This window comes from Hippichthys cyanospilos, chromosome 1, assembly GCF_059441005.1.
Source record: "Hippichthys cyanospilos isolate Australia breed blue-spotted pipefish chromosome 1, RoL_Hcya_1.0, whole genome shotgun sequence".
Lineage (NCBI taxonomy): Eukaryota > Metazoa > Chordata > Actinopteri > Syngnathiformes > Syngnathidae > Hippichthys > Hippichthys cyanospilos.
In genome coordinates this window covers 33,502,737-33,529,429 of record NC_142369.1, presented here as the reverse complement: position 1 = coordinate 33,529,429, position 26,693 = coordinate 33,502,737, and the positions used below count along the sequence as shown (strand labels likewise).

General features: G+C 38.2%; 1 long non-coding RNA gene across 4 annotated transcripts; it reads right to left on the bottom strand.

Annotated features, from left to right (window-relative positions):
• Positions 1-984: 984 nt before the first annotated feature.
• LOC148430175 (uncharacterized) lies at positions 985-26,478 on the bottom strand. Of its 4 annotated transcripts, none has more exons than XR_015865660.1 (5): positions 26,398-26,478; positions 25,213-25,402; positions 18,487-18,607; positions 17,452-17,496; positions 985-3,586 (listed from the first exon to the last, which is right to left on the bottom strand). It is a non-coding gene; the product is annotated as an uncharacterized LOC148430175 (long non-coding RNA). The 4 variants fall into 4 exon arrangements; XR_015865666.1 differs by having other exon boundaries at positions 985-1,165; XR_015865685.1 differs by lacking the exon at positions 17,452-17,496 and having other exon boundaries at positions 985-1,165.
• Positions 26,479-26,693: the final 215 nt, after the last annotated feature.

Sequence of the window (26,693 nt, the reverse complement as noted above, 5' to 3'; positions counted from 1 at the left end):
GAGTGAGTGAGTGAGTGAGTGCCTGACTGACTGACTGAGTGAGTGCTGGTTGGCTGTAATTACTGGTGTCATCGGAGCAAACCAGACACACTCTGTTAGTATACACATGGCATTGTGGGCTCTCGTACTCTGAGTTGCGATCACAGCTTTAACAAAGCTGGGTTTAAGTTTACATTCCTACTCTGCGACACTGACAATATGCATACATGTTATATGTATGTTCTTGTGACTGTCAGACTTTTTTCATGTAAAATAAGTAAATATTTCAGCTACAGTGTAAATGAAGCGCATTACCATTTGACCATTTGGTGTATTCCTCAAGGAAGGCAGATAAGAGGATGCTATGTCTATGTTTATCTTGCTGCTGACAAGTGTAACTATGAAACATAATCTTGATAGCTTCAGTCAAGATAAATCTACAAATTATGCAGAAAACATGCATTATTCAGTATTTTCTTTTCTCACTAAAATCTGTTTCTCTGTTGCGTTTGTCTTTTTTTTATTTCTTTTTTATATTTATGACATTTGTGTACTTTGCTATGATTTCTGTCCCTGGAGATTATTTAAATATTTCTCCACACCGCTGCCTCAGAATAAAGGGACATATCCAAGGTTATATTATTACAACGATATAACTGGCTAAACAAAACCTAGATAGTAATTTTAAGTATCTTTATTTTTTTTAAAAAAAGTATCAAATAGGGCTAAATTGTGGAAAAGCGACTGATTGCTGCCATACAACTAACTACTTGGCTCTCCATAGAACATAGGCAATCTGTTGTTAATATGCTAGCTGCCTTTTTTATGGGCACTTACTGAAAGTGGCTGTTGCTTTACTAAACAACAGAGAGCCCAGTACTGACTCGTGCAAAACACCACATCTAATGTTATAAAATCCAGTGGTCACAATATCATTAGAAATGATGCATCCTTTTTGAGGGAAAATCTGAACCAAGTACTGAGCCTGAAATAACAACACATGTGTCTAAGTGTTCTACTTGTTTATTATGATCAACAGTGTCAAATGCAGCACAAAGGTTGAGTACTAATAATGTCGATGGGGTGGGAATCCATAGCTGAGAGAAGATCATTTGTCACTTCAGCAAGGGCCATCGTCTCGGTTGAGAGGTTGGCCCTGAATCCTGACTGAAGGAGTTCAAATCATCTGTTGGCAGACAGGTAATCACTAGGTGTTGGTGTTACAACTTTTTCAAAAATGTTCACAATAAACAGTTGATTGTGATAATAGCCTGAGATTCGCAGGACTGAGGTTAGGTAGCTTAAAGAGTAGTTGAATAATAAGTTTCGAAAGATTTTGGTACCGTGCAAGAGGAGAACGTTAGATTGTTAATACTGTGGACCTCCGCCATACGACATAAATCTGTTCCGGGATTGGGATTGTAAGGCAAAATTGTTGTATGGTAATTAGCTAATGCATGCAAAACCACAGGTAAAAACATCAACATTTTCTATACATATTAAAACATAGTAACAAAACAGAATAGTAAGTACTACTTATATATAATGTATATGTAGATAATCAAATAACATCATAAATAAAAAATATATAAAGGGAAAATGAAATGTTATTTACCTTTGGAGTGACGTGATTTAAGCTAGTTACAGTCATATTCCCTACCGAGGGTAACAATGTGCGTGCCTTCTTCGTATTTCTTGATTATCTCCCGCTTCATTTCCAAAGTAATCATCTTCTTACTTCTCCCTTCAACAACACTAGGAATCTTGGGATCCATGGCTAATAAATTAGAGTTTGACTTAAGCACTAATATTCACAATAAATATGATACCTTGAGCACTCGTACGAGATCAGGTCTTTAGCATATGGGCATTTTAGTGACACAGTGCTGACCAACAGCAAACCGGCATCTTATGTACGCTGTGACACCGACTAATAGTAGAACAGCATTTTAGGGACGCCGTAACACCGACAAATAGCAGGCCAGCATCTTGTGTTGTGCTGTGCAGCGATGCACAGTTGTATGCACGCACTCTGTCCGCTAAGTTTTTGTAATTGTTGTTGGTGCCAGGAAAGGCAGAAAAATGGGCGTAACAAGGGGACGAAAAAAATTCATATTCCACTTCGTAACATGAAGATATCGTAAGCTAGGGACGCCGTAACCCGGGGTTCACTGTACTTTAGACAGGTTGTCCTAAAATCTCTACCAAATTGCCAAAAAGCGGGTTGAGCATGCAGGTTGTCTGTTTTGATGCACTAACCAGTTGTGTAAGGCTTTCCAGGGATGTATAAATCAAAATGGAAGAGGGTTATTAGGCATTTATTACCATTATGGCCCCAACTAATTTTATTAGAGTGGGTTTTAGGCAAGGTGTCCTTAATTTCATCCTTAGTGAGCTGAATCCAATGAGGGGAAAAAAAAAAGCACGCAAAAGTAAGCTGAAAGCAGGAAGCTATGATTTGTCTACTACTGTTGTGTTAGCTCTGCTACTGTATCAAATGAGTATTAAGAGTTATTAATATTAATATTATTAATAATAAATATTATTATAATATTTATATAATATTTAAAATGATATTATTATAAATAATAATATTATATTAATTATATAATTATTATGAGAGTCTCTTTGAATCTCAGCATGGTGTCGAAACAAACTGGCAGAAGAACATAAGATTAGGCAATCACAATTCGCACTCAAGTTTCCCACCCTATTGTTGAAGTGCACAAGTTTTATCTGTAAACCGCGGAGTATGTCTCTTTAGACGAATTGTAAGTCTTAATGGTGGTAGAACAGTGGTAGACAGTGTTAAAATCACTTGTGATTTTATCTTTCGAACCAATGAAAGATGGAAAAGAAACTGTTATAAGAGGCATTGCTGCATCTATTGTCAAGACGCGTTATTCACTCCCAGCGTAACATCAACCAATGAGAGCAGGAGTTGTCTTTGCCACCCCTCAGTACTCGGGGTTTTCCCACACTTTTGTGGACTGGATATGCCCAGAATTCTCTGACCAGCTCTGCCACAGGCCTGTCTCCATTTCATTGCGTATATGGCTACCAAACATCTCTATTCCCAGAGTTGGAAAATTACTCATAATTCCCATCAGCCCTCACCTGTGCCTGACAGTGTTGGCGAACCTGGGCATGGGCATGCTTGGTCTTGCAGAATCCCAGTAAGCAGTACACCCTGACCACTAACAGCCATTGCACTTCAGCCCCGTCATACCGAGTAGGCCAGAGGGTTTGGCTTTCTCCACGTGACTGATACCTCTGCATGGAGTCTTGAAAGCTGACTCCCCTCTTTGTTGGTCCTTTTCCCTTTTCGGGAGCTGAAAGTTTTGCAACGGTGCACCTCACCCTTCCTCACTACATGAGCGTCCACCCAACTTTCCAACTCTCCTGGATCAAACCTGCGGTTGACAGCCCCCTGGTTTCTCCTGCCTTGCCTCCTCCGCTGCCTTTTTTCATCGATTGGGTGCCTGCATTTACGGTGAAGTGGCTGCTGCGTTTCTGGCATCGACGTAGGGATCTTCAGTATTTCATGGATTGGGAGGGGTACGGCCCAGAGGAACTCCTGGGTTTCCGTCCGCCCAGGGGGTGGATTCTGTCACAAAGTGTGCATGTCATAAAGGTTGTGTCGCATATCATTAAGTCTTGCCATGTAAAAAGTTATAAACGTTTATAAATAAATTACCGGTATCTACTCCTACCTACCTGCCTGAAGTGTGCTACTGGGTCCTATATGTTTCTGTGAAAGGGTGAGGTGACCAACCATTACCAAGAGTTATAGGGACATTGGTGAGGATGATCACAACAATGAAATTAAAATGATGGACTAAATCTACTGACTCTTCTGTCAGTCTTAGTCTGTGTTTTTTAAATGTTTTCATCATACGGCAGTCCGTCAGCAAAATGTCTGTCCGGCAGTCCCTGTCAGTACCAAAAAACTTTCCACTTTTGCTTAACACATACACATGCAGGATGTGTTGACAGACTGCTTTGATTGATACGTTTCCTTGCTTTGTCATATATATTTATTTCGAAAGCAAAAAAACAATCATTTAACACTTTAATCAGTATTTTTGGAGGGGTTTCAGAAAGAGCTTCATATAAAAGTATGTATTATACAAGTACTGCAACCCTTGTGAACATAGGCTGTTAAAAATGATGAATGCATGCATTGATGGATGGATTCATTAAAAATAGTTTTAATTTTTATTATGTCGGTTGTACGTAATCATAGGAGCCGGAATTGAATAGAAGAACCAGAAGAGTTAGTTACATTCCGGCAATGTGATTCATAAAATAAAGCAGCTCCTGATAACCAGCACTTTGCTTGAAGCTACTCAAAATGTTTGTGCTAATGATTTGTGGATGGAATTATGCCTGTGATGATAAAGCAAGAGTAATTTAAAACAACCATTAATTGATTATGGCAATTATCCATCCGATCAAAACAACCTCTGAATCATGCTTTATTAGATGTTGTTGCGCTAGGGTATGCTGTCCTTTCTGCTCCAGCCTTCAAAATCCAATCTGCTTTTTCAGTCCTTACACAGTACCAAGGAATTAAAGATGCATGAGATTATCCACATGTCCAGCGGTGTGGAATGAGGAGAGATCATTTGGAGCACTTTGGCCTTGTACTACTTTTTTGGTGAGCCTTTCACCTTTGCAGAGAGATTCTGTTTAACATTGTATGAGATGACTTCATTAGTATCCATGTTGTGCTGCCAAATCTATGTCCAGTTAAAGAGAAAGTGTCTCAATGCCCAGTGCTCAATTGATCTGACTGTGTCGATTAATAGCTCATTTGGTATCATTGTTATTTCAAACCTGAATATACTCCTTTCAAAAGTATTTTCCTGTTTCTTAATATTTATTGTGTATTTTTAAAAATGAAATCACAGATTAACGCCAACGAAAGAAAATGTGTTCTGAGCAGATGAATTAATACATTGTCATTTCTCGTCATCAGACTAGGAAAAAAACAAAATTTAAAAAAAAAAAAAAAAAAAAAAAAAATATATATATATATATATATATATATATATATATATATATATATATATATATTATGTTATTATATAAAATGTTATATAGATAGACAGATAGATAGATAGATAGATAGATAGATAGATAGATAGATAGATAGATAGATAGATAGATAGATAGAAATATAGATAGAGGTACAGTACACACAAAAGGAAATGTATTGTACTATTAAGTGTGTGTGTGTGTTTTTTTTTAAGCAGTTGGCATAATATACATGTAAAACACGACTCATTACATAACCACTTGGAATGATTTACATGTAATACATGATTCATAATATAACAAAAGTCATGATATGAACGCCATTCCGGAGCGGACTGATTTAAGAAAATGAAATATTACAAAAATAAGGCATTGCAAAACGCATACACGATATATTGGAAACTGAATATCATATTGCAATATGCGGATTGTTAGTTTTGCAATATAGCGATATATCGGTAATGTCGTCCAGCAACTAATAGCTACCACCATCAACACACTACCTTTACCACACTTATATTTAAATACTTGTAGAAATTAGGTGCAATGTTTGCAAACCAGGGATATGTGGGCACCTCACAGGCATTAAAGAAACTATATGAAGCTCAGATGACTAGGGACACCACTAGTCGATTTTTTAATTTTTATAAACATTGTATGATTTGGCACGAATCTCAAGGACTAGGTGCGTTCAAATGCAGTCAGACATCTCAAGGTCGGACAGAAAAAGTCCACCACTGCATTATACATTAATAACTGAAAAAACCTAAACAACCTGGTCTTTTTTATCAATCTATAACAGCTAGCTAGAATCTTCCTCAACCATGTGAACCTGTAAATTATAGAGCGATGCATGATTACAGCAAAATATTTGGATAGGTGATGCAGTGGGTATTTTCCACATCACACACGCTTCACATTTCCAACTTTATTGTATATAATTGGTTGTCAATTGTTCAATCTTGCACTTAGCTCTTCATTCTGGGGTCCGTGGTTATTTCTTGACTGTTGTCGGTGTTGTCACAGATTGCTAACCTGACAGCAAAATAATTTTTAGAGAAGATATACCATATTTTCCGGACTATAAGCCGCACTGCCATATGAGATGCGGCAGAAAAAAATTCAACAGACCGAACTTGCCCGCATGTTTAGCATCAACATATCTAAAGAAAATGAATCAACAGAAGAATATTTTCAACATAACACCAACAGAATACTGCAGTTAAATATCAGTTCAAACTCAAAATCAATACTGCACTTCGATAGCATCTCCTTCTGTTCTCAATTTGTTTTATTAATTGATTATTTTAGTAGACATATAAACACGTTGTACAAAAATCAGATTTACAATCAAACATTTAAATACAATCACATATCAAATTTGCATGTCACAAACTTTGATCCAAGACCTTGTTCAATTTATTGATCTTTTTTTTTTCTTTTTATATTTTATACTATATTTTTTAAACTCTTGGAGCACAGTCATTGATTCACATCTTTTCAGTTCTACTTCACAATTGACACGAACATACAGTATATATACATTTGCTTTACTGGTGGATTGTCTAAAAAAAAAAAAATGCAGCGAATCTGCACTGGACTATATGTGTGTGTCCGATCTACCGAGAAATATTACAGTAAATGAGAAAAAAAAGAGAGGATACTGTCATGGGATAGTATATGGTGTGTCTGGTTGTCTTAACTCAGTGCTTCTCAATTATATTTTGCCAACCTCCCCCAGGAAAGGGAATTTTTGTTTTATTTTATTGCAAGTACACTTCACATGACAAAAACAAAGCCTTTTCCCAGGGGTCATGTGCATCATCCCCCCAAAGAGGGGTCCGCCCCACTATTTGAGAAGCGCTGTCTTAACTGGTGAACGTGTGAGCTCACTGTGAACCTTGGGACTGTGTACAATGAGTTCTAAAGATATTTGCTTTGACGAATGAATAAAATAAAAGAAAACATTACATTAGTTTAGTGTATGCAACAATGTTAAGTAGTCAGCAGATATAAGATCTCTGCTAATGCCAAACAAAAATACACAATCTGCAACATTCCCCTACCAAACAAAATTTAGCTGAGTATGACATTTTAAGTTTTATTATGTTTACTGTATTTTTCTAGCATCACGATGAATAGAATTTTGTACATACTGTAATGATATCATTTTGTGTGCCCATGCTATGCAATTTCCAAGTCATTATTAATATGTAAACCTCATTATTTATGTTGTTCCTTGATAAGGTAAAATCTGTTCTGCTTCTTGGCAGCAGAATCGGAAGTCACATGCACAGCAACAAAGCTTTCAGGGGCAGTAAAATTCAGTAGAGATCTCATCTATCATTTATGCCTGGTTCTCGATTACAGGTTCATTTGAATGGAGATAGTATAACCCTGCCATTTTGAGCTCTAAAGGTCAGTGATTGAATATATTCCCCATGCAGAAAGTAACTTAATTTTGCTTTCATAGCTTTGCAGTAATAACCAGGCTCACATAGCACAGTAAACAAAAGTGCCGCCTTGGTGCACTGCCTAAACTTTGAATTTATCTTATGCTGGAATTGGTCGGGTTACTCTCTCTAAATTGATGGTTTGGAATTCTGTTTATTCTTCAAAACATTATCTTCCATTGCTGTCGGCACATCTTGGGGCTTATTTGATTCACCGCCACGTATAATTAACCACTACTTTCATTATAGTGGTTTGACAATAGTATCAGGTGACCAGCTGTCGAAGGGTGGGAATGAGCCTCCAGTGCAGTGCATCCTGCGGTTTTATGCAAATGGCCACGGGTTTGTATGCTAGTCTTTCAAATTAAGCTCGGACTAATGTCTTAGGGACTCCCAGATGTGGCGGCGGTGGTCGGGGAGATGCTGTGTCTCAAAGGAGTGCAATTGTCTCCAGTGTGGAGAGAATACTGGCATCATACCATCAAGTGCCATTTGCCATTAGCACAGTAATTCCGTATCAACTTTCGAGCAAAATTATGGAGTGTGAAAGTGGAGACTGAGGCCTCAAGCTCACCTCTTGATTGATGATCCTTTAAGTGGTTTAGCCTGTATTGTTTTTGCCTACTGCTTCTTAAAGGCACATTGCTGCATATTTTAACTGCAGCTTTCACTCAAAACAGTAATGATACAGTTTGGTCCAAAAGTACTTTGTATTTTGGAGAGTGACAGTGAAAAGAGTTCATGACTTTGCACTTATACACCACAGGGATCTCCAGAGTGTTTGGAAATCCATTTATTTTCTTTACTGAAAGCCCTTATTTGAGTTGCAGAACGTCAGCCCACGCCAGCTGACTCGTTAAGAGATAGGGCAGACTAAATAGTAGTCACACCTATGAACAATTTAGAATGAACAACTTGCAACATTTGTATTCTCACCCCCCCCCACTTCAATTTTACACAAACGCGAGTATAAGTGTACCCCTGAATTTAGTCGTTACTTAGATTATAAATGTCCAATCATGACACATGATAGGTGTTATTAAAATGATGAAATTACAGTACTTTTAGACACATTTCTTCTTTGTATATTGAATAACAAACTGTTGCGGTTTTGGGGGTGGCGAGTCGAGGCAATGTACGCCCACATGTCGACGCAAATGTTGAAACTAATGTTGCAACAATAAAATGATTTGAAGTTTCAATGCTTTATTTTTTTTTGACACAGCTGAAAATAAATTTGTCCAAAAGCCCTAAAAGTCATCATTACTATCTGATACGACAAATAGCGGCTCCCATTTGACTCAGGGACATCTTCTCCGTTCTGCTTGTCATTTGTGAAAACATCTTCATTAGTCTTTCACAGATGTACGGACCCGTCCAATTTATTTGAAATTGAGTTCTTATATATATATATATATATATATATATATATATATATATATATATATATATATATATATATATATATATATATATATATATATATATGATATAATTTGATGATCATTTTACTTGGGATATTATGCCAAGCTTTCTTTACCCAAGTGATGACTGTTGTGAGATTAGAGCGACGTCCATGCGCACATTCCAGGGCTGAAGGAGACAAGTCAAGCTGTCTTTTTCTTTTCATAATGCATCGATGTCCGCCAGAAAAATGATCCACACAACCTCGTTGTTGACAACAAAGAAGCAATGAGGCGGTACCTGACGAAAGTGCCTTTTTCTACATCCTGTGCAAACGGTCTAAAACAGATGCAAACTAATCGAATTAGTGGTACAGTGATCCCTCGTTTTTCACGGTTAAGGAGGACCGGAACCCCCCCGCGATAAGTGAAAACTCGTGGCACGTGTATTTATAGTTAACTCGTCTGTCTGCCATGGACACCTTCATAACACGTCTCTTTGCAATATAGGGGAGTAGTGAGGAATCAATTATTTTAAGCCTTGTAAATGACATGACTGTACTTGTTTCGTCTTTGAATTATTGTTATTCAAACTCAGACATGTTTGACTGTTTTGAACTATGCGGTGAAATCGACCCCCCTAATATAGGGGTTCAAAATGAGGAAAAAAAACTTAAAATGTACAATATGGTAGCCCCGAGGACCATAAGTAGACCGCAGGTCTGTTCTAAAAAAAAAAAAAAACACACATTCACAAGTAATGGGACGTATTGGAGTTCCAGGAATGTGGTAGAAGTGATCACTTGAAAATCTCAAAATATATCAGTTTCCTAATTATTGTTATAAATTGTCAACATGAACAGTAATTTCATATGAAGGAATATTATTAATTATGAATGGCGTCATAACAGTATTAAGAGTAATCTGGACACTTAAGAAGTGTTAATGAAAATGATAATAATTACCCAGAAAATACCTCTTATTTTCAAAAAGGTTGGGGATGTTTTCAAATAATTTAACCTGTATATGTTTGGAATATGATTGAAAGCCAGACCCAGTCATAAAACAGACACACACACAAACACAAAAAAAAAAACATGGACATGCTATCCAGTAGGTTTGCTACCAACATATGACATAAGCAGTAAAAAAATACAATCAGATACTGTATTTAAAAACATAGTCTGTCTGTCAGTTGTTTGAGTCAAAAGCCCTTGTACGACATCATGGGAATCACCGAAAAGGCAATGTTCGCTTAGTGGAGCAGGAGGAAATTTTAGTGATGTCTTTCTGCACCATTGACGTAAAATAATACAGTAAAAAAATGAGCCTGTGCTATTTTGGAAGGATGCACTGACTTTTCTGTGCCCAGGGATGAGAATTTTATGCCTATTGATGGATTTCTGAGTTTTTCAGAACAAGGTGACCAAACATGTTCATGTTTAGCGTAAATCCATGCAGAGACTTCAGCAGGGGAAGCGCAGGGCCGGGGTTTGTCCTGGCACAAGCGTGAATATTATATGGTGTACAAAAGACTCATGAATTTTATGTTTTCAGGCAGGCAGTGTTGTGCATCTAGGTTTAGTTCCTTTGTGGCCCCTGGCGTTGCGGTCGAGCATGAGGGCTGCGAGAGGCTGTTGTGCATGTATTTCTGGTGGGAAATAAGTTGGCATTAAAGCTTCCGTTTATACCATGCTGCTTGCATGTCATCTGGAGGAAAATTAATCTCATTCTTAAAATTGTGTTAAAGAGAGTTATTGTCATAGCTCAGAGGTGGTGCTCTTCAAAGGGGAAAAAAAAGTCACAGAGAAAAACAAAGTAAAAGCTCCTCCAGCCTACTACATTGGTGCACAAGGCCGTGATGGGACTTTTGGCTCATTAAAAGGAACTGTTCATTCAGGACCTGTTCAATAAAAAGACCCATTTAAAAGACCAGGTCTTATATAATTTTTGGTTTATTTTGAAACATTATTTTTATACTCTTAAAACAATCATCGGGATTAGTGATATATTGCAATTAATGTCAAGCATTACTTTACGTGTTTAAGTGATAGGACATTTAACTCTTTCAGGCTCAAATTACGTTTATTTTTTTTTTTTTTCAAACTTCTAAAAAAAAGGCCTCAATCAATATTAACGTGGAATACCTATGGGACTCTCATATTATTGTTTCAAATTTGCAACGCCTGCCTGGAGAGGGTTTAATAGTGTCTTTTTCTAATACAGTGGACCCCCGTGGACAGCGTCCCTGGTTTACATCTTTTTCATGTAGCAATGTGTAATACTGCGTAATACTGTGACTAAACAACTGGAATGATCCTAGGGGCTTGGCGGTATTTGTGTTGTTTTGACTCCATCTGCAGACATTCTTAGGTAATTGCATTCATTTTCTGTTGCCGTCAATGCATCCATGCAACGTGTCACTACAATACAAGTCTGCTATTGGTCAGCATCTCCTCACGGAGATTCAGCTCTGCTATTGGTCAGCCTCACTCGTTTCGAAATGGCGGAATGGTAAAGCTTTTTCTACCGCGAATGGTTACAAAACCGTATTTATAGTGCATTTTACTGCTTAATTCAAAGTTGAAAGGGTTAGCCAGTGATGTTAAAGAGGGAAGTAAGAAGATGATTTATATGGAAACGAAACTGGAGAAAATCAAGAAATACGAAGCTAGCCTAGCCTACGTTGCCCTTAATAGGGAATATGGGCATAACAAGCGCCACACAAAGGTAAATAAGTAATTTCTATATTTTTTATTTCTGATGTTTTCTGATTGTATTCATGTATATTATATATACGTAGCACTCACTATATTATTTTGGTGCCGATTTTTAAATATGTATGTACAATTTTGATGTTTTTACCTCGGGTTCTAACCACATTAGCTATTTAACATAGTTTTGGATTACGTGCTATACAGTGAATTCGCCTTTCGAGCCCAACCGCGGAACGGATTAATCTCGTAACACGGGGCCCGCTGTACATTGTATGTAATAAGTGCATTTAGGCATGTTGGGAATTGTGTCAAACATATTTCATTTAGACATATGAAAAAGTCCATCCATTCTCTAGAGCTGCTTATCCTCACAAGCATCGCAGGCTTCCTGATGCCTATCCCAGCTGGCTTCAGGCAGTAGGGGGGGCACATCCTCAACTGGTTGCCAACCAATTGCAGGGCACACAGAGACAAACAACCAATAATGCACCCAATCACACCTAGGGACAATTTAGCAGTGGCGGGCAGTCCGGGCCAGCAAGGCCTTCTCTGCTGGCCTAACATAACCTGACATCATTATCATAATAATCTATAATAATCATAATAACTATAATGAAAATAAATTTCATTTCAAATTCATTTTTACTAAATATATTTATTTATATTATTTTTAATTAACAAAACAATTCTCCATATTCTGTTCTTTTCAAGTCATATTCATTTGGAGACGCTCCTTCTAGTGTTGTAGTTTTAAGTTGGAGTTTTTAGCCAATTAGAATTCAGCGAACTTGTGCAGGCTGTATGTAATCTGCCTTATCCCGGAGGCGCTAGGGCATTCGTGTCAACAGTTGGAATAAATAAAATGAGTAAAAAAAACAAAAAGGCCCAGTAAAGAAACAGATGACGAGCCTATAACTTCAAAGTAAAAGAAAGCATAAGAATTTCACTGTGTACTATAGTAGTATACATCTGACAAAAGAATCTCTTTGAATCTTTCAACACGCTATATACCAGGAGTCTACTTGAAATAATGCTTTCTCGTGGTAAGGACTTTGAGCGCTATGTCCCAGCCAAATAGGACTCACAAACTGACAAGAAATTGATTCATGACTTGTTTCCAAACCAATGAATCTAATATGGCTGTGCTAGAGGTAGAGATCACAAATGACGGCAGCCTTAGAAGTATGTTCGAGACTCCCAACATCCCATCTGTGTGTAGCGATAAACAGTTTGGCGTTAATGGTGAGTTCATAGTTTATGTGTACTTTATATTCACCATTCGCTGCTCCGTTGACGATAAATTGTCAAGCATTGACCGGTCCGTGTCCGTTTTGAGGAAAAGGTTGTGGACCCCTGCTTTAGAATATTGGTAAATATAAACACGCAGAACACGTAACGTACATTGTCGAGCATTCAAGTGTTCACTGCATTTAATATGATTTGACAAAAGCTATCACAAAAGAACGGGGAAAAAAAGCACTATCACACTCACTCACCCCAAATTTATGATGACTTTCAGAGATTCGAAACGTATTCTGCACATGAGAAATATATACATTGAGAAAAATTTAGCTTTTAAGCCTACAGGTCCTCTTGCTCATCATAGCAAAGTGGAATTTGATGAGAGGTACTTGGTCCTCATTCAATGCCTTGTGTCTTTTACATACATTGTCAAAGGCATAGTCTAGACGTAGCCGGGATTCTTGCAAACTGGCGGTAAATGTCCCCGGCTTGCCCACATTTGCTATACGTGGGCTTTTTTTATTTATTTATTTCTTAATCAAAACTGAATGTTTCAAGACCTCCATCCAGAGTGGAGCTTAAACTGGAGATATGCGTAATCACTCTACTCGCTTTCACCCCAAAGACGCAGATACCAATGATGCCAGAGGTGGAAATTCGTTCTGATTGGACATGTCTGAGGCGGAAGGTCTTTCTGATTGGATATAATTGGGCAATGCTACTGCCACCTAGTGACTTGGCATGCTTGTAAATGAATGAAACCACACTATGCTGGATTCGTATAGCAGCGATTTCTTTAAATAAACAAACCAATGTGGATGGAGATTTTTTTTTACACATAAGGAGGAGAAGACTGTGGGTTCAATTAACCAGGTTACATGTAGACAAGGCCAAAGGTGCAATAACTCTGTCTTTATGAAGGGGCTCGAAAATGCAGTTGAAATCATGTAAAATTTTGATGCAAAATTTTGACTGACATCAGAGTGAGATATGATATATGTATGATTACCAAATAACATCAAAGCATATTTACCTTCTTTGGATGCCTTGAATCTACAGCCCTAAGGCATCCCCCAAATAATTTCTCTGAGCTCTGAAGAATGTTTTCACACATTTTAGGTCAATATCAACCAGTGTTCCAAAACCTACCAGTTACAACCTCATGAAGGACAGGATATTTGAATCAAGGTGCAGGGATGATGATAAGCAGTGAATATGTAACCCCTACCAGGTTTGGATAAATTACCGTAGGATATTTTTAAATCTCTGATGGGCTGTGTGACCTCAGACATCATCAGCTCCAGTTACCTTGATTTATATTCTACAGAATAATGACAAGATGACATTAAAAATGATACAATTATTGTACAATGGTAGAAATCGATCCATCTGAAATTTTTGCTCACTTATACTTATTCATACTTTGAATAAAACCACCTTCTAAGTACTGTTTATTTTAATGCCCTGAAAATCTTTTCTCTCTCTCTCTCTCTCTCTCTTTCTCTTTCGCCCTCTTGTTCATCTCTTGCTCATTCTCTCTCTTGCTCTTGCGTGCTCTGGCTGGGTATAACAGAGCTACAGCATTAATTGCCAAAGTAACGCATTGCTGCCAAGCCTTTTCTGTTATTCATGAATGCAGAGACAACATTTTCCGACATTAGTGACTTGCACAGAGAAGCCGTGACAGAATTTGTTAGCGAGTCCTCATTTAAACAGTTTAGATTTGGCTTTGGTGTGTACCCTCTTGATTTGCCATTTAATCCCAGAAAAATGAACTATTGCAGGAAGATTGCTGTGATAAAGAGGATTTGATGTATTTGCACTTCTAGATGTTAGTCTCGAAGCAAATAATTACCAACGATGGCTTTCTATGATGCCAGGCCTGAGGGAGGCTAAGCCTAAAACGGGGGTGGGAGGGTGAGGCGTGAGGAGGATTGGAGGGATGTATCACATTTGAAAGAGAAAAACAAAAAGCTAGAGAGCCTTTGATGGGATTAGAATGATGAGACAAACAAAGAAAACCCAGGAAGGCTTTATCGTTGTCCCTTCGCTAAGACCACAGGGCCAGCTTTATACACCTGAAAATGTGTTGATATAAAACCCACAATCCTTCCAGCATTTCTTTTGATACGTTCCTAGAAGAATGTACCATATCTGTTATCACAGTGAGATACATGTCATAATGTATTTAAATTCTATTAACCAAAATCATATACCAGGCTACATAATTTTTCAAATTTGTTGCAAGAACTTGAATCACTAACTAGGCCCGATGCAAAGTCAGTCAGAACTGGCAATTCAAAATCCGCTAAGTCTGACTCAGACCAATTCAGTGCCAGACAGTTCTCTGTTCTGCCCAAATATAAATGAGGACAGTAGAGAACAAAAACTGCCTCTGATATCATGGTCACCCTGCTGTGCTGTCAATGGTCTATTCTGCTGGACCCCCAGCTGTCTCCCTTTGCTTGATCTGAGCCTCCCAGCTGGGCTGACCACCAAGCTGCCAGTATCAAAGCTGCTTGATGTCAGGCACATTCGGGACTATAGAAGCTCTTTTAATGAATATTTCTCTTCAGTCATCATTCAGATGAGATGTGGATTGGCCTTGCTGATTATTTTCATTCATCCATTCAGATAATGCTGAATACATATAGCGATTCTGGAACTGGCCAGTCATTACAATACCATTCACGGATTTCTAGGACTTTAAAGTGCTTTCCTGGATGCTGTTTGACCCATTGTAACCTGGGAATGTAAAGTTACCTGATTAACTCCAGTGAAAAGCAGCAAATGAAAACCATCAAATGCTCTGTAAAGGTTATAAATCGTGATTTGTCAAACCCATTGAAAATATTTGCTTCTCAAACTCATTATGGACCTGTATGAGATTGATGAACTCATATTGAGATGGAAAAAGTCAAAGGAAGTAATAATGCTTCCTAATATTTGCTGCTTCCTGCCGTGACCAGCAACTGTCATAAATGCTCAAATAAGCCGAGCATATAGGTCAGAAAGATCCACGATTAGAGTTGTTATTATGAATCTTATGCCCAGTACTACATTACACTAAACAAAATAGAGCATTGATTTTTTTTTTTTTAATCATTTTTGTAATTTTTCTTTTATATAACTTGAAAGCTACAGTGACCGATGGGGCAAATGCGCTGCAAATGGCAGAACACGAACAAAACCGGAATGAGGCAAACAAACGCGTAAAAAACAACTGCAAACAAATAAAAAACAACTGTAAACAAAAAAGAAATAGATATTCATGTCAAAACATTTGAAGTACAGAGGTCTTCAAATATGTATCAAAACTGTCAACAGAAATTATAATAAAGACATTGCCTGGACCCACCAGGATGGCATTGACGTGTGTAACCTGGGTTACAAAGTTTTGTCCAGCTCTTCACTTCTCCCCGAAGATACGCCTCCCTTTGAGATTAGTCATTTCCAAATGATTTTCTGTATTACATTTGGCATGACCATCTGAAAAGCTGACTTGATGTCAGTCACACGCTTCACTGCCATCTAACTGGGCTCCCGCACTGCCTTTATTTTGTTTTTGCAGAAATTTTTGATGCATATTTAGAGGTGAAGACCACTGTATTTCATTATTTTTTGACATGAATGTCTTGTTTGGACAAATAGGAATAACAATTCCATCTTCAGGTTCAGAAGCGATGACACGAGGCAGAGTTTGAACATATTTTTTCTTTGGGAAAAATAGTGAATTTTCTATATTGAATGCATTACCTGTTAGAGATAAGGAAACGCCATTACACTTAATAATGATTGAATAGTAAGTAATGTGATTAATAATAAAATAACAATATTTGCGAGGATGTTTTTGGTTTCGGACTTCTGCTTTAATTAAACGTGTCTTGGTCGGATTGACCCAGGAACCCATTGCCGTTTCTAAAATATGAACATTGGAGGGTTAAGTGAGGTTATTGTTATCTTTTAACTGTTACGTGTCAAGCTACCAAATATCCAGCAGCCTATCTTTTGCTCACTATTAAATTAAAAGCGGCACTTAAAACAGTGGTTCCTTACCGGCGTTTGATCAAGCCCTGGGGGTTCGGTATGTTGGTCTCAAGGGTTCGGCGGAGCCTCCGCTGCGGAGTTCAAGGCACAACCGACTCATCGTGTCAATTTGTGATGACGTGCCCCCGCGTGGTCATTACTGTCTGCAGGTGATTACATTACATTGCTTGGCCAATTAGTGCTGTGGGGAATTCAGTGTGCCCAGTAAACAACGTTTGATGGATGTGCTAGCTAGTTGTATGATTTCGGAGCAATGTAATCTATTTTAATTAGTTGAGCAAAAAAAGAAAGTGGTCATGCGAATATGTCTAACATGGATTCACATGTCATGGAATGTGATGGTAGTTAGTGTCCTAGCTGCATGATTTGCAATGCGAAGTTGAGCAATTTTAATCTCGCACCAGCAAAAACTAAAGGAACACTTCTTGAAGCACCTTGGAGATGGTGAACACAACACTAGCTGAGTTCAAGCTGAAGACAGCCAGATTTGATGAAAAGGCCACTTTGCGTACGCTTGGATTTATGCCCATTAATAAACAAATAGTAACAGCATCGAATGAAGTTGCTTACCTGATTGCAAAGCAGAACAAGCCACACCCCATTGATGAAATACTCCTAAAAACAGCATTAAAGATGGAAAGTCTGATAATAAGAACAGTGGCCGAAGGTACATTTTCCATAATTCCGCTTTCAAACCACACTATCAGTGACATCTATACATGTGACAATAATTCTCTACAATCTACAATCTTGGCTCAAGTAGTTGCAGATCTAATTTCAAGCTTGGCAAAATTCAGCCTTCAACTTCACCAGACCACAGACGTTTCTAACTTTAGCCAAATTGTTACTTTTGTGTGCTATGTGAAGGATGACATGATAAGAGATGATTCTTGTTGGGTTTTTTATTTTTTTTTTGTAAGCTATTTACACCAGCTAAGGCAGCGGATGTGAAGAAACTTGTGGATGACTTCTTCAGAGACAACCATCTTTCGTAGGATATGGTTTCTGCAGTTTGTACGGACGGAGCTCCAGTCATGGTGGGAAGAAAATCTGACTTTGGTGGGCTAGTTAAAACCGATGCACTATTACGCATTGTGTTCTGCACAGGCATGCGTTGGCAATACAAACCATGCCTTCAAAAATGTCAGAAGTATTAAAAACTATAGTGGAATGTGTGATGTTCTGAGGTTATCCCAGGAATCCCAAGTGCTGAACTGTGTTTTTGCATGCGTGTGGAATTAGTACTATTTTGCAAGAGTACCTACATTTTCATGCAGATAACTCAAAGAATTGTACATTGTCATGCAGATAACTAAAAAAAAAAAAAAAAAAAAACTCTGAGTTTATTCTCATTTTAGCACACACAGCTAATATATTTGCAGCTCCCAATCATCTCAATCAACAGATCCAGTGTGGTCAAGACAACATCACAGAAGCGGAAGAGAACCTGAAGGCTTTTTAAAAGAAGCTACCGTTATGGAAAAGACAAAACAGTGAACAATAACTCAAGCTATGCAATACAAATATATAACACAAACTTTCTGCTTATGGATGACTGTATAAATAAGATCATATATGTGGCTGGAATTGGAGCCATTACCGTACCCATGGAACTGATGCAAGCAACTGTCACACACTTGCAAAGGAGGAGCTTGCAAATTTCTTGATGGATACTTCCCCACAAGAGAGTCATATGCAGCAAGGGGGAGACAGCTGTTCGCTTTTGCTGTTGAGATGGAAATAATCAATGATGAATACCTTGATGATGTCATTGAAATTCAGCAGAGGCAGGTTCAACAACAACTCTTCGGAATAACAACACTCTCAACATTGCGGTGTTGAAAATGGAGGTTTCCAGTAATTTTGAAGAAGGCTCTAGAATTTTTCATACTAGTTGTTACAACATATCGTTACAAGCAATCCTTTTTGAGGACGCTGAACATAAAAAAAAAAACAATAAAAGGAACAGACTGTTGTGAAAATGGCATTCGGGCGACACTTTCCAAGGTAAAATGACACATTTCTGAATTGGTGGAAATCACACCGATTTGTAGTTGCGTAATTTGTTGATATTTGTTGGTTTTGTTCTTCTTACAAGGGTGAATTCATATTTCTATTTCATTTTCACCAAGGGATGGTTCAGCGAATGCACATATTAAACTGGAGGGGTTCGGAATTTCCAACAAGGAGAGGAGTCATTGGCTTTAAATCAGTTAATCTCAGTATTTGGTCGGATAAAGAGCCAAACTACTCAGGTTTGTTCGGATTCTGAGACAACCAAAGGTTTCACTTCAAGTGTCAAGAGTGTTCCATGTCCAGAGAACACCATTATCGAGCCAAGAGCCAAGGAGCTTTGGAGCATTTTCATCAAACATTAAAGTCCTAACTAACTTTGTGCCTATTGTTCAGTTATCTGCACATTGGGTATACAGGTTGTTTTGTTTTTTTGTTGCTGTTTCTAGCTCCACAAAAGGTGGTGTAAGATAGAATATGTTTAGTCCTGGAACATAATGTTTTGTCATAGAGTGCCCCTAGTAGTAGTAGCTTTTCAGAATCGTTAGTTGCCTGAGAAGCCACCTTTTTAATATTATTGAGTATATTGATGTATTTAGGTTAACGTTGTACTGGGTTGGTAAATTGGCAAACGAGCGATTTGTATGTTCTGAAAAGAAAATGAAACAGAAGTGTGAAGAGAAAGCGGAGCTGGATTTATTTATTTGTTTTTTTGGTCCAGGTGACTGATTCTGGCACTCTTACTATTGGCAAACTGAAGCTAAATATTTTGGTCCTTTTACTGGTGTGTGCAAAGTCAGCTCTAAACTATCTAAGTGAAAACCAAAGCCATCAAAACTTGTTTCACTTGTGTCTTGTCAACTTTCAAAATGACTGTCATCCATGATCCGTTTGCAAGCACTTAAACATTGAGGTCAGTTTTGGCTGCTAATTCAGTCAGTTTCTTCTCACAGAAATGTAAATAATTTCAACAAAATTATTTATTCAAAACTATTCAGTCATTAAAAGAATCACCTGGGTTTTACAGCATTTCAAAGCAAATGTTGGTTCTGGCGTAACTCTATTCAAGTTATTTATGTACTGTATTATTCTCCTCAACTGAAGCAAGCTTCGACCCACTGCTTCACTATAATAGGCCTATTAATGTCAAAGCTTAAAAATGATTAATTTGTGTTTCCTTCCTTTTTTTTTTTCTTTCCTGACCTGTCAGAGAAATCTCTAAAAGATGACTAGGACAAGCCTCGCTGCTAAGCAGCAAAAAGAGTAACTCAGACCAGCCAAGATTGACTTTTCTGTACCATGGAATAGGTAAAAAGCTTGGACGATTGAACTCGTGTGTTCTCCAACGCTAATTCAACTGCCCAAGCGCCCCTGCCTGATTGGCCCCTGCCAAGAAATAAGGACATAATGATAACAACCTAATATATGATTTCCTTCACATGACCCCACTCCCAGCTTGAAGAGGGGGCTAAGATGGCAATGAATGAATTGAATGCTGCCATGCGCTAACCAACCAGTTCTTTTTTTCTTTTCTTTTTTAATTTGAGCATTCTACCAACAGAATAAACAAAAATACAACACAGACAGTTGATACTCAAAAGAAGTAGAATGAAGATCAAAGAACTTATAATTCTTATCCCCTTCATTCTACAAAAAAATGACAAAGATCATCAGGAATGACTTGGAATACTAACAAAAGAATTGTTCACATCACTCAAATTACATTTACATTTGTATATGGAAGAAACCAAAGAAAAGAGTCTTCCATTAATGTGAAATGGGAACTAAAACGTTAACAATCATCAAATATAAGCTATTCTTTTTCTCCTTCTGCATATATATGCAGGAAGTGATTTTTATCAAGATTTTTAAAGTGCACCAGTTTGAAGGTGGGCCACGTCCACGGAGGCGCTACTCGGGAGATGGACCAACCGAACCTCCTCAAATGTTTGACCCGGCAACATGTCAACTTCAAAATGAACATTTATTGTATTGAATATCCATTATCCCTACAGCTCATCTACTTTTCTATCTGGAAAAATTGCCCCATTTAACACCGGTGCTTTGAACATAAAAGGTTTGGAGCCACTTATCTAATAGTGTAGAATGCATTTATCCAACGCAGTGGATGTGTTTGTTATATTTAACTCCTGTCTGCCTCCCACTTTTGCTGTCACAACTTATTGAGTACTTGCTGATGCGAAACATCCTGTGGGGATAAAACCCCTAATTATTGAAGGCAACATGCAAAAAAATCTATGAACAAACCAGCAATGTGTGTATTTGAAAGTTGAAGTCTCTACAGGGCTTGAAGACTGGACGATTACTGACAGTACCCCAGGAGAGTCATGAACAGATGAGTGCTAGACATGTCGCTGTGATACATGCTGGTAGTACAGTATAGTTTTACCTTCCAGTACATATACCTTATTTATTTACTGTATGAATGTTATGTTTGTTGTGGTACTGGTGATTGTGAATATTAAGTACATTATGAGAAATATTGAGTATCGTACTAGGATTTTTCATTTTGCTTCATTTTGCTGTAGTCTCAACTGTGGCCATATTAGCGGCGCCAGAAAATCAAATAAAAGAGAACCCTTTAAAAAAACATGATAAAAGTTACAGTTTACACTTGAAATTCCAATTTATTACAAAAAAAATATAGGTAAAAGCTTTCCAATGGCACGGTGAAGCCGTTTTCCTCCTCCCAAGAGCCTGCGTGTTTTTGATTGAGATCGGCGCTGGTCTGTTACAACCAGAAGTGGAATTTGGGGTGGGAGTAGCGCCGCACAGAAATCTAATTAAAGTAAAGGCTGTTGCAAACATGATGAGAATCACAGTTCCCACTTGAAATTCCAATTTTTTACAAAAGAAATCTAGGTACGCGATTTTTAACAGAACCTCCTCCTATGAGTTTTCTGGTTGAGATCAGTGCTGGTCTCTTACAACCAGACATGGAAGTTGGGGCGGGAGCAGATTACACTCCTGCCCTCATTGGTCGATAGTCGCGTCGGGAGCCAATCACGTGTCATATCGTAGAGCCAATCTCCCTCCTGAAATCTTGTTTGAGTGTCCTGCAAGACACGCGATTGTCTCCCGGCGACCATCGACCAATGAGGGCAGGAGTTGTAATCTACTCTCGCCCCAACTTCCACTTGTTATGTAGACGAAAACAAACAGCTCAATGTCAATCAAAAAACACGCCGGCTCTTGGGACAAGGAAAGCTGCTTCACCGTGCCGTTGGAAATTTGTTACTTAGATTTCTTTTGTAATAAATTGGAATTCTAAGTGTAAACTGTGACTTTTATCATGTTTTTTGCAGCGTTCAATTTAATCTGACTTCCTGGCGCTGGCTAATATGACAGACACACGTAAGGCCACAGCCACTTCAACTTACATTTACATTTCAGGTTTAATAATTTAAAATGTAAGTAAATATGTACTGCAGTAGTTGGATGTCCAAAGAGTGTCCGTGGCAAGTGCATTAAGTGCCTTTATAGTTACCTCGCCTGTCTGGCATGCAAGAAACCAGTATAGCACGTCCATCTGCAGTATAGCTTTTTATTATTTATTTATTTTTTTAAATTAAAAAAAAAAAAATCTGCGATGTACTGAGGGCGCGATAGCCGAGGTGCAATTGATAGCGAGGGATCATTCTATACACTTTGGCATTATTTTGCTTCAGGCCCGCAAACGACCAGGGCTAACCCTGCCCTTGGACGCACAGACTGATAATGATAACTGCCAGAAAAGTGAGATATTTTTTGGATCGCATCCCTCCCAAAGTATGATGATTGTTCTGCTTCCTCAAGATAAATTGTAAGATTAATGGAAAAGTGGACAGTAATTAAACAGTAAATAACATCATTTTCCTTGGTGTTCTTTTTTCAATTATTTTTCGCTGAGAACAAGATTTAGACACAATACATTTCTTCATTTAAATGTCCATATTTCCTTTCAAAAATATTTTCTTTCAAATATAAGGACATTTCTAAGTGATATCACATATTTATATGCACACGTCAAACACAAATGTCTAGTCTAACATGTTGGGGTCTCTAATGCAACTCACCCAGGTGTTATGGTGATCTATGCTGCCTTGAACCTGACAGTACGGTATGCGCACTGTGTTTGGTATAAAAATGGCCGCATCTTAATGTTTGTGCTGAAGCAAATTTAGTTCAATGTATTTAGGTTGTGGAGATAGAAACAAGGTGGCCCAATTGCCCACATCACATGCACAGTTGACTACATCTTCTGCAAGGGGAGTTGTCCGCATCACAATGTTATGCATGAACCAGCGAGTCTATTTATGCTCCTTCAACGTCAAGCTTTGCTTGCGCTTCAACCGCCTTGATTTTAATGGAAACAAAGCAAGGCGCAATGGTTGGCTACATTCCATTCCACAACTGTGCAATCGTCCCGTTACACCCAATTGTCCCTGTGTGCAAGACCAAAAGAAACCTTCACCTACATGCACAATTAGACTGTGCTATGCACCAGACTTGTGTTGAGCACAAAGATAGGGCCAATTTGTTTTGATAAAACATAAGCGTCGAACTCCAGTCCTGCATGTTTTCTGGTTTCCTCTCCTAAACACACCTGATTCAAATGATTAGCTCATTGGTAAGCTCTGTAGGAGCCTGAAAATGATCCTAATGATTTGAATCAGGTGTGTTTGAGAAAGAAGGTTAGAAAATATGCAGGATACCAGTCTTTAAGGGCTGGAGTTCGACAACTGTGCTGTAAAACATATGTATTCATTTATGTATTGTTTATTTTTAACCATTTTATTTTTTGTGACGTGACATTTTTCCAGTATGACTTTTTGTTTCTGAGAAACCCACCCTGTGTTTTTTTATCTCATATTTTTGACACATTTTCACCCTCTGGACACCAATACTGTATACAAAGTAAATATGGCCATTACATTCAATGTTTTTTTTTTTTTTTAAATAATGTGCTTCGCTTAGCTCTCACCGGATGCATTTTGCTCTTCTCCTGCCCTCCCTATCTCCACTGCTTGTTCCAATTTTTTGCTTGCTGTCTTCGTCTTTTTTATCTATCATTGTGGCCTCTTGCAGTATTTCTTGCCGTTTAAACCTAGTCATGGGCTCTAAATCTAGCTGGGCTGGGCTCTTGACTTAATTGACTAAGAAATTTTTCGCCGATTAGGTCAACCACGGGGGAGACTTCTTGCCTGTGCAGGACATTCGATCTATCGAGCAAGTGGAGGGTGATTTGTCTGTCGATCTTGTCCATAGAGGACGTGTAGGACATCTACTCTATTTTATCTTCTATCACAGGAATCCTCCTCTTTGGAGCTGGCAGATCTATGTTGTATTGAAATGTTGTATTGTATCCAAAACAAGTGCCGTCTGAACAAGCAGGACAAGGAGATCTCAAAACATAACAATCTTTCCTCTCCCAATTATCAGGTGGCCTTAAGACTGTTGGTTGGACTCTACTGGTAGCTCAAGGACACTCTTACATACACACGTACTAAAACATACACACCCCTATTTTCAATTTCGCCACTGGTCCTAATCTCCACCTACTTGACTGCTGGTTGGACTGCACTGGTAGCCCAAGGACACTGTTACATGCACGCATACTCACAGACTTCAAAACATACACACACGCCCTACTTTCAACGTCGCTGCTGGTCCTAATCTCTACCCATGTGATTTGACTATGCTGTGAAAGTCCTGGGACCACTACTAGCTGCTACCAGTCAGCTAAGTCATGCCCCCCTCCCACAACCTACCGCCCTGACCCCAGTCATCCTCATGTTTGTGGGAAATATGTTGTAGTGATCTTTGCTATTGGCACATGTGCTGGAATCCTTTTTCACAGACTTTAACTATTCCCTTCATTTGGGGCATGACCCAAGAATCCTTGTTTTTATATCTCCCTATTTGCTCATGTAACACGTTTCATGGTCCTTATAGCGCGTCCTTCACTGTCAATTGTGTTGAATTTTCTTGGATGGCTCAAACTTGTTACATCAAAATTTTGTTGCCTTGTACTGCAAGTGTAATGACAATAAAATCTATTTTATTATTTGGGTGAGATTTTAACACTCCCAATGTCAGTTGTATTGTTTCAAATATTGTGTTTTGACATAAAAATCTCCAAAAAGTGAATTAATTTCCATCTGATAAATATTCAGTTTATGTGGTGATTAGCTTCTTCAATATTTAAAGGATCAGTTGTAACATTTTGTTTAACCTTGTTCCAAATACTCCCTCTGTACACCTTCACCATGTTCCCCTTGTTGGCAGCCCACATTTGTCAAAAGTAATGAATCTTACTTGCTTTGAGAGTCACTTATGATGAAGCTGTTCACTTGTTAGACATCAGTGCAGAAAGAGTCACTTCAGTAGTATCCACTCACTGATGGTTGTGGTGTAAATCCGGATCAACCAGGGTATAGTCTGCCTTTCATCTGAAGTCAGCCAAGGTGATTCCAGCTCATTACGACCCTGAGCTGAGTGAGTTGTTCTGAGAATGAGAACAATTACAAACTTTTACAAACCATTTTCTGACATGACCATGAACTGCACTATTGACATTTTAGAAAGGTTTGACATTGCATATACAAACATTTGGTATTGTTTATGAAAAGACAAAGAAAAGAGCAGCACACATTACTGTTGTGTGACAATGCTTTTAGAGGACCTGCTGCTTCAAACAATAAATCAGCAGATTAATCAGTTGAATCTCTCTTCTGTCAAGAATAATTGAACCTGTTGTAAACTGTTTTTTAAGCTTTTACCATTCATAAATACAAAGAGCTGCCCACTTTGTTTTATTTGCATGGCCTGAGATACTTTTGCTGATTGCACTCTCAATCATTCCAAATGAAAAGATGCATGAGGTGAATCATTTCTAGTGTTGCTCTAAAGTAGACCTTTCAAAACAGGTGTTGAACAGGGAAAAGGCAAGCAGAAGTGGTTAATAGGAGTTATTTTTTTCTATCCATTTTTTAAAATGTTACTTTTCCTATTTGAACATATATTGTATTGAATATTTAACAGGTCTTGACATAAGTTGTACTCTCATCAATGGTTTTCAAAGTAGCAATCATGATAATTGTTCTGTCCTCCCAAGATGTTAAAGTGGTTTTCATCAAGGTAGACAGACAGCAAACAGCAAAATGAGGGCAACTTCTTTAATAGTTGTGTCGTTCTCACTCATTTTTATTTTGTAAAACTGCAAAGAATATTTACCAAACGTAAGTATACATTTGCGAAAATCACATCTTACCAAATGTAGACAACTGTGAAGATTACATCAAACATACAACCACAAATAATGTTCTCTTCAATATGAAATGCTAATGGGCTAACACGAAAATGCTAAAAAGCCAACACATACATAGGCAGCACCGTTTAACATGCTGATATAAACTAACATTAGCCAGCTTATTATCTATAATGACACGAATGACCAACCATTCTAGGGTAAATAATATTCCACGAAAGAAAACGACTCACAGACACTCGTGAGACAGCTCTCGTAAGGACGGACAACAACGTGTGGCATCGACATAACTGCTCCCAACTGGAACACCTCCCCCGCCCCTTCAGAAACGCACTCCCAATAGCGGCCAGAGGCGGCGCCAAAAAACAAAAACCAAGGCACAAGTCTAACTGTTTTAACTGTTCCAGAACAATAATAATGCCATTCTATGTAAGGCGGTGTTTCAAAATCTGAACCCCAAAAGTAATACAATTCAGAAACTAAAAGTTTTCAATGAAATCTCAAGACTACCAAAGCATTCTGGGGTGAA